The sequence below is a fragment of the Monodelphis domestica genome, chromosome 8 (genome assembly GCF_027887165.1).
Source record: "Monodelphis domestica isolate mMonDom1 chromosome 8, mMonDom1.pri, whole genome shotgun sequence".
In the NCBI taxonomy this organism is placed as follows: Eukaryota; Metazoa; Chordata; class Mammalia; order Didelphimorphia; family Didelphidae; genus Monodelphis; species Monodelphis domestica.
In genome coordinates, this window is record NC_077234.1 from 130552939 (window position 1) to 130562095 (window position 9157).

The window sequence follows — 9157 nt, forward strand, 5'->3', positions numbered from 1 at the left end:
TTCATGTAGGTCTTTCCAAAATTAACCTGTTCATCATTTATTAAGGTACAGTAGTATAACATCAAAATCAGGTACCACAACTTAAGTCATTCCTCAGTTGATGGGCATCCTTTCTGTTTCCAGTTCTCTGCCATCACAAAGAGAGCTGGTATAAATTTTTCAGAAACATGGATTCTTTTCCATTTTCCTTATACTGACTTTTGAATTCTGTTGCTTCTTTTGTATGGACTCCAACATGCATTGTCACACAGAGACCTATAAAATTATATCCAAAAACCTATCATGTTTTTGGAAAGGATAACACATATATAATAATTCTGGGGTCAAAAAGGAATCAAACTCCCCATAAAAATAAAGTTCTTTGGAATGATGCTTTCATTTATTTTTGTGTATACTCTACTCAATCCTGCAGTAGACATCACATTCAATTTTTTTTGTCACTTAAACCAGTCACATCTTAAGATTATAGACTCTTCAAAATGGAAGGAATCTCAGTCACTCAATCATTTCAACATCTTGATTTTACAGAGACTCTGTAATGAATGGCATGATAAGTTTGCCAAGTGGAGTTAAGAACGCCATCAAAGAATTTTTGTCTTACTGGGACATTCTTTTACTCTTCATACTCTTTCCTGCCTTTGTACATTCCTGAGGACTGTTCTCTATGTCTGGAATGGCTTGGCTCCATTTTTACTTCAAGGTTTTGCTCTGACATAATCTTCTCTGGATCCTTCCTAAATGAAAGTGATTTCCATAGAATTTAGTCTAGAATGCTTCTTTTACTTTTATCCTTTTTTCTGTATCATTCTCCTTTTTCTATATGCCTTATCCCCACACCCTCCCCTCCCCATTAGATTGTCAATTTTAAAGGGAAACAGGGATGCCTATCCTTTTTCATATTCAAATTCTCAGTTCCTGACATATTGTAGGAACATAAGAAGTTCTTGTTGGTCTGAACTGAAATATTTCAAGCACGACTGACAGGGAAATAGAGTGAGGAGGGGGAGTACTTAATCCAAAATTAAAATGACACAGGATTTGATTAGCAATGAAATATTCCTATGCCATTATCATGATACTGAGAAATATAGAATAGAAGTTAGCATGATGGACCCTAATAGTGAACAGACCCATGAAATCCCCTTTTTCCAAATTAGAGGATGTTTTTTAGTGTTCTTCCTCAATGTATCCCAATTATCAATTGTAGTCCATCAATATGATCAGTTCTTTTAGAGAGCTTTTATTAATGATAGCTAGTCAGTTATCCTCACCCAAAGGAACCCAAGTTCTTTGGATGTCCTTTGGTGCTCTTAAAATGAAAGAGAGAAGGATGATGACAGGTTGGAGCTACTTTGCTGAGAGCATCAAGTAGAGGAAATTAAAAACAAGATGGATGTAAAGTTACCCAAAGATATGTTAATTCAGGTTAATAGCATCAACTAGGACAGATGAGACAAGAAGGAATCAAAGCAGGAGCTTGACTGTAAGCTATTTGAGGGTTAGGACTGTGTCATATATTTCTTTCATAAGTGCAATGTTGGCTGAATGGTAAATAAATTATATGGGGAGTTGAGTATATTTAAGCTGGAAGACCTGATTTGAAATCCTGCCTCAGACATTTACAAGTTGAGTGAGCATTTAACCTCTCTCTGTCTCAGTTTCTTCACCTATAAAACCAACATAATAATATGTCTCAAATAGTTGTGAAGATCAAATGAGGTAATATATGTAAATCACTTTGTTAACCTTAAAGCACAAAATAAATTTTAATTGTTATTATTTTTATTACAGAGACTCAGTAAAACTTTGTTGATGATACAACATGTATTTAATGTTCGATCATAGAAATAAATTACTCAAAACAATAGAAATGTAGAATTTTAGATCTGGAAGAGACTTTAGAGATCATCTTACTAAAGGGTTCTTTGCCTTTTTTATGGCATGGACTTCTTTGGAATTTCATGTATCCCTTCTTAAAACAAGACTTTGAAAAGAATAAAATATATAGGATTAAAGGGAAACTAATTACATGAAATTACAGTCATTCAAATATATTTTAATGGTTCATGGACTCTAGATAGGTTAGGATCAGTGTTTCTTTCATTTCCCCCCAATATAGATTAATTTCCTGATTTTTATAGACTTAAAAAATTGGCAATTGTGACACCTCTAACTTGGTGTCCTAATCCCCCCCCCCAATACTTTTATTCTGTACATAAAACTCACTAAGGATCTGGCCTGCAATTGCAAGTACATGGCTCCAGATGTGGCCACAAAGGGGTGGGGCTAAGGCTGGGGGTGTCATGAAGTAAGGTCTTCCAACAGTGCTGGGTGATCAGGTACAGCCTGATAGGACAGATCTAATAAAGCAGGGAGAACATCACAAAGGTAAGGGTAGAGGGAGCACTAAGCAGCACAGACCCTGGTCTGGTGCTTGGAGCCGACTTCTACTCAGGTGATTGGTTTCCGCTAGCTCTGGGTCCTCCTAGGCACAAAGTAGCCTACTGGGCTTTAGGGTATCTGAAGTTTCTTCCAGCAAACTTAGCCTCACTCCCCAGCTCTTCCATAATTCTGAGAATCTGATTATACTTGGCCAGAAGCTCAGATTGGCAGGGGACACCTATTTTGTTCTGTCCAGTGCACAGATCCAACACTAGGTCTACAATGAAGGTATCCTCAGTTTCCCCAGAATGATGGGAAACCATTAAGCCCCACCCATTGGACTGGACCAGCTTGCATGCCTGGAGAGATTCAGTCATGGTGCCAATCTGGTTCACTTTGAGCAGGAGGCAGTTGCAGGCTTTGATATCCATGGCCTTTTTAATGAACTTGGGATTGGCCACAGTGAGGTCATCCTCTACCACCTGGATGCCTGCAGCAGCAGTGAATTTTGTCCAAGCTTCCCAATCATTCTGGCCAAAGGTATCTTCAATGGACACCGCTGGATAATCCTTGATGAAGCCCTTATAGGTCCCCAACAGCCTTAGAGGAGATGTGTTTGCTGGAGTAATCAAGGGACTTAAAGTCCAAGTCATATTTCCCAGATCGGTAGAATTCTGAAGTAGCAGCATCCATGCCAATCAAACCTTATCAGAATAGTCAACTTTACTAATAGCAGTCTTCAGAAGCTGCAGAGCTTCTTAATTCTCTAGGATGTTAGGTGCAAAGTCACCCTCATCCCCTTCATTGGTAGCATCCTGTCCATATTTCTGCTTAATCACATTCTTCAGGTTGTGGTATATCTCAGTTCCAAATGCTCATGGCCTCCTTGAAGCTTGCTGCCCCAACTGGGAGAATCATGAAACTCTGCATGGCCAGCTTGTTACCAGCATGGGGGCCACTGTTGATCACATTGAAGACAGGAACTGGAAGGACAACTTCTTCATTGCCTACAAGGTCAGCAATGTGGCGGTACAGGGAGACACATTTCTCTGCAGCTCCAGCCTTACAAACAGCCAGAGGTACTCCCAGGATGGCCTTGGCACCAAATTAAGTAGTGGCATCCATTTCTAGCATCAATTTGTCAATTTTCTCCTGCTCTACAACATTCAGTTTCTTGCTAATCAGGCATGGGGCAATAGATTTATTGATGTGCTCAATTGCTTTTGAGATAACTTTCCCCATGTAGTGGGTTTTAGCATTGTCTTGTAGCTCCAGAGCTTCATGGACACCAGTAGATGCACCACTGGGTAGAGCAACTTGGAAGAGAGCTTTTGAAGTGTAGAGATTAATGTTAATGGGGGTGGGGGTGGGTTTCCCCAAGAGTTGAAGATCTCTCTTGCATGCGTATTTAGAATAGACATCTTGAGATTCTGGATACGGTTTCCACCAATGAACTCAGAAAACAGAGGCTAAGGGCAGTGTCCAAACTTGTGTCACTATAATCTGCCTTGCAGTCCAGATGCATTTCCATATGAAGATGAAAGAAGCTGTGACTATCAAAGGTTAGTGCCACTAAATCTCATTATTGTGTATGTGTGTATATATATATATATATATATATATATATATATATATATATATATATATATACAAAAAAATCCTTTTTCCCAATTGTTTAATGACTTACAAATAAGTGTCTCCTCTCATTCTGAAATTAAATCTGAACAACTCAAATATCAGGTTATGAATTTCTGATTTAGTCCAATCCTTACATTTTATAGAGGAGGAAACAGAACCAGAGAGGCAAAAAATTATCTACCCTTGGTCATATTGCTAGATATTGGTAAACTATTCCTAAATTTCATTTTACTCTAGGTCAGGGGTTTTTAAACTGTTAAAAATATTTTTGAACTATATTTCAAAATAACTGATTTCCTTTCTAATCCTACATATTTTGTTTTCTGTATATAAAACTATATTTTAAGAAGGGTGTACATAGGTCTCATATTGCTAAATGGGTTCCTGAACACAAAAGTTTCAGAATCTTTGCTTCTGTTATAGTTTTAACTCTAGTATTACATATATAGTATTACATATATAGTATTACAGTATAGTAATATAGTATATATTACATATATAGTATTTCTTTCAACCTTGTCATTCATGAAAAACCAACCCTAAGTTCAACTTGTGTCTTAGTACAATTTTCTTCCCTCTGTAAATCTGTTCCTTTATCTATGAAAGGAAGGCAATGATACTTGTATTAACTATTTATTGCATTGTTATGAGAAGAGAATTTTACACATCTTAAAATGCTTTTAAAACCAAAAGCTTTTAAGCCATGAACTTCTGCTTAAAAGGATTTATAAACCTTCATAGTCCCTGGAAATCATTCTTTTAATCATTTAGAAGGTAATGTTACAAGTCAATTTTTGGAGTTATATTTTTTCACTCAAGAAATATTGCTGTCAATTGACCCATTTTTGAAATATGAGAATTCAGAGAACATTTGAATATTTGGAAATTATGAAAATTTCAGATTGAAGGAATATATTTCAGATATGAGAAGCATTATTATCTATTCATCTTACTAGTATAATCTTTCTGATCAGAATGTCTCATCCTTCCATCTCTTCTCCTACCTGTAAGGATTATTTAGGGTCATGACCTAATCTATACTTAATTTTTGGTCACCAGGGGATATCCCAAATAAAATACCCAAATCAGTTTGGAAATCTATGGTGGTTTAATCAATATAGAGGGAAGAAATCAAGGAGAAGAGAGAGGGAAGGGTATAGGATTTCTCCCACCTGGCCTGTGCCAGGGGGAGTTCAAAGTCCTCCGCCACAAGGTTTCTGAAGATTAGAGGCCTCTAAGTGGATAGTGTTTGGAAGGTAAAGGAGGAAAAATCAGCCTAAACTCCAAGAGAGCTCAGAGAAGACCCTTCACCTGAACTAGGGTACTAGGCTTCCTCCAGTATGGTATCAAGGAAAACTCACAGCTAAAGTGGACAGTAGCTTCTGCCATACCAAGATGTCAAGACACTCAGCAAGCTGCCTCCAGCCACCTCACCACTGCAAAAGAGTCCAGAGAGAGGAAGTGAAATGAAATATATAGGCGGTTTTACATCACTTTCCTGCATCTCACCTGTACCAATGGTAGCTTAAGCTTGACTTAGGACAGCTCAGAGTCTCTCAGCTGTTTCTGATTTGTCACTTGCTAGCACATGTCTATCATAGACCATCCTCCTAGATACTTAATCCTTAAGTATGGGTGTAGACATTCTTGATTTTGTTAGACTAAGTAGTGTGGAGTAATCTAAAGTTCACATACCTCATTCCTTCTAAAAATATTCTACATCCTTAATCTGAACTCTAGATCCTTCACTTTTCTCTGTTCTCATAGTTCATCTATTGTCCCAGTTTGGGCTGCATTCCCTTCCTGCACAGTTTTGATATTATATTTGGCCAGATCAAATATATAGATAACTAGAGAGTTCAAGTTATTTTCACTTGATTCCTCGTCCTCTTGTCCTATTGCCAATCATATCTTGCCAAGCCTTAAGTCTGGCTTGGTACAACCATTTGCATTCTCTACTTATACTCCTGTGTTGCAGAGCTTGTCTGAAGAAAGTTACAAAGCCATGCTAACCAAGTTAACTATGAATTTATGTTATCTAGTTGCACCTGGATCTTCATTGCTTCATAGAAATATTTTTATTCTCTCCTGATTAACCTTCTATCATTTTTCAGAGTGGTTATTCCTAACCTTTAATTCTTGTCCCCTATACTACCTAAGAAAGAAAACCAAGAGGAATCTTACCAGAGGAACTCATCTCCTATTTTGCTGAGAAAACATCAGTCCTCATGAGTTTTTTCTTCTTTTCTACTCTATGGATTAAATTCTCACCTTTGTTTTCACTTCTAAGGGAAAAATGACTTTTTCTCTTAAACAAGGACAACTCTTCTATTTGAGAATTTGATCTCAATCCTTCCCTATTTCTGATTTCCTCTATTTGTTGTTGTTGAGTCATTTTCAGTCATGCCCAACTCTTTGAGACCTTATTTGGAATTTTCTTAACAAAGATATTGTAGTAGTTTGCCATTTTCTTCTCCAACTCATTTTATAGACAAGGAAACTGAAGAAAATAGGTTGCCATTTTCTTCTCCAACTCATTTTATAGACAAGGAAACTGAAGAAAATAGGGTTGTCAGCTTGCAAGTACCTGAGGCCAGATTTGAACTCAGTAAGAAAAATATCTTCCTGTCTCTAGGCCCAGCTCTATCTACACAGAACCATCTACCTGTCCTTTTTTCTTTTTATCTTACTGTCAATCTTTTCCACTGACTCCTTCCTTGCCAACTAAAGGCAAGATTGAATCTTATCTTTCCAAAACATAAAAAAGGGACAGATTCAAGATGGCAGCTTAGGAGCAGCAAAATCCAAACCTCTCTGATTATCCTGACATACAAATCTCTAAAAAGTGCTTTAAAATATAGAAATACAAACCCAACAACAAGATAGAGCCACATGACTCTTCTACTGAACACAACTTGAAAGTTAGGCAGAGAAATTCCCTTTCCACAGTATAAAGGAGAAACAAGATACCCTTCCCTGACCTATTGCACTGAGATCTGTGATCAGATGCAGGCTGACTGTGGGATTACTGGGTAAGGGCTGCAATTGTGATGGAGCACCTCAGATCTACCTTATGAGGTCTAATTCTCTGATAGCATTTTACAGGGAGGAACTTGGGAGGAGTACATCTGGTTGGGCAGCCTTGACCTTTGTGGCAGCTGGCTAAGGTAACAGTTTAGCCTTAGGGCAGATTAGCATAGCAGGTCAGCTCAACTGGTCTAATCCAGTATACCAACAGAGGAGAAAGAAGACTGAAGATTCTTTGCAGGGCAGAGCATTTCAAATGCCTGTTTCCAATAAACCAATAGAAGGATGAGTTTATAATCCACGGGGGTGTGGTGTGGTGGTGGTGGGGGGGAGTAGCTGGAATGACTAAAAAACAAGAAGGATGTAATGATTGAAAGCTTCTATGGGGATATGGACCAAATAAAAGAACCAATAAAGGCTGGCAGCATCTAAGGAACTTCAAGCAAAACCTCAAAAAATCCAGGGAATTAGACTCAGGCTCTGGAATAGCTCAAAAAGGAATTTAAAAAATCAAATAAGGCAGGTTGAAGAAAATGGGAGAAGGAAAACAACAGCTTAAAAAGCAAAACAGGTCATTTGGAAATAGAGGCACTTGAATGAAAATTAGAAAATAGTGCCACAAAAAAGTGAAAGGATGAAAAGAATGACTTGGAAAGAAGAATTGACCAATTGGAAAAGGAGGATAAAAAGGTCATGGAAGAAATTCAGACTTTAAAAATTAGAATTGGACAATTAGAAGCTAATGACTTCACGAGAGACATCAAAAAACAATGAAGCAAAATCAAAAAATGAAAAAAAATAGAAGAAAATAGGAAATACCTCATAGAAAAACAACTGACCTCGAAAAATAGATCCAGGAAAGACAATTTAAGAATTATTGTACTACCTGAAAGTCATGACCAAAAAAATAAAAAGCCTAGACATAATACTACAGGAAATTATCCAAGAAAATACAGATTGAAAGAATCCACAGATCACCTCCTACATTAAATCCCCAAATGACAGCTCCCAGGAACATCATAGCTAAGTTCAAGAGCTCCCAGGCCAAGGAGAAAATATTACAAACAGCTAGAAAGAAACAATCCAGATACCATTGAGCCTCAGTCAGGATCACATAGGATCTGGTAGTTTCCAAATGGAAGGAGCAGAAGGCTTGGAATATGATATCCCAGAAGGCAAGGGAACTGAGTTTACAACCAAGAATCAATTGCCTATTAAAACCAACTATATTCTTTCAGAGGAAGGTATGGTTATTTAGTAAAATAGAAGATTTCCAAGTATTTTTGAAGAACAGACCAAACTTAAAAGGAAAATTTCAGATCCAAATACAAAATGCAAGAGAAGAATATAAAGGCAAATAAAACAGAGAAAAAACTTAAGGGCTTCAACAAGGTCAAATGGCTTATATTCCTATATGGAAAGATGATTTCTATAACTCTTAAATTTTTTTTATCATTATCATAATAGTTAGAAGAAGCATATGTAGAGGGTATGGTAGTAATCTGTTTAGGATGATTTGTCAAAAATACAAAACTAGGGGTGAAAAAAGATAATACTATGAGAAATGGGAAAATAGAAGTAAAATGGGCTGGGGGGAAGACCCACATAATGAAGAATGGGCTGGGGGAAGAACAATACAATGGAAGGGAGGAAGTGATTTGTGACAGGTAATACTTAAACCTTACTCTTATTGTAATTGGCTGAGAGAGGGAAGAACAGCCAGATTTATTGGGGTATATAATTGTATCTTAACTTATAGAGAAGTAGAAGGGGAATAAGAACTGGGGTGGTGGGGAGGGGAATGATACAAAGGAAGGAGAGTTTGGGGGGCAATCAAAAGGTCCTTTAGTTAGAGGGGAAGTAGAAGGGAGGCATAAGATGAGTAATATAAGAGAGGAGAAAGGGGAAAAAGACTGACTAAAAGTAAAACACTGGAGGAGAGGGAAAGAATGTAAGGAGACAGGTTAGGTTTAAAGGAGGAAGTCAAAATGGAGGGGAATACACAGAGGGTAATTATAATTGTGAATATAAATGGGATTAACTCACCCATAAAATGGAAATGGATAGTAGAATGGAATAAAAAACAGAATCCTACCATATCTCATTTTCA

At 37.3% G+C, this 9157-nt stretch overlaps 1 pseudogene; it reads right to left on the reverse strand.

Annotated features, from left to right (window-relative positions):
- Positions 1 to 2501: 2501 nt before the first annotated feature.
- Positions 2502 to 3803, reverse strand: LOC100012389 (alpha-enolase-like; annotated as a pseudogene).
- Positions 3804 to 9157: the final 5354 nt, after the last annotated feature.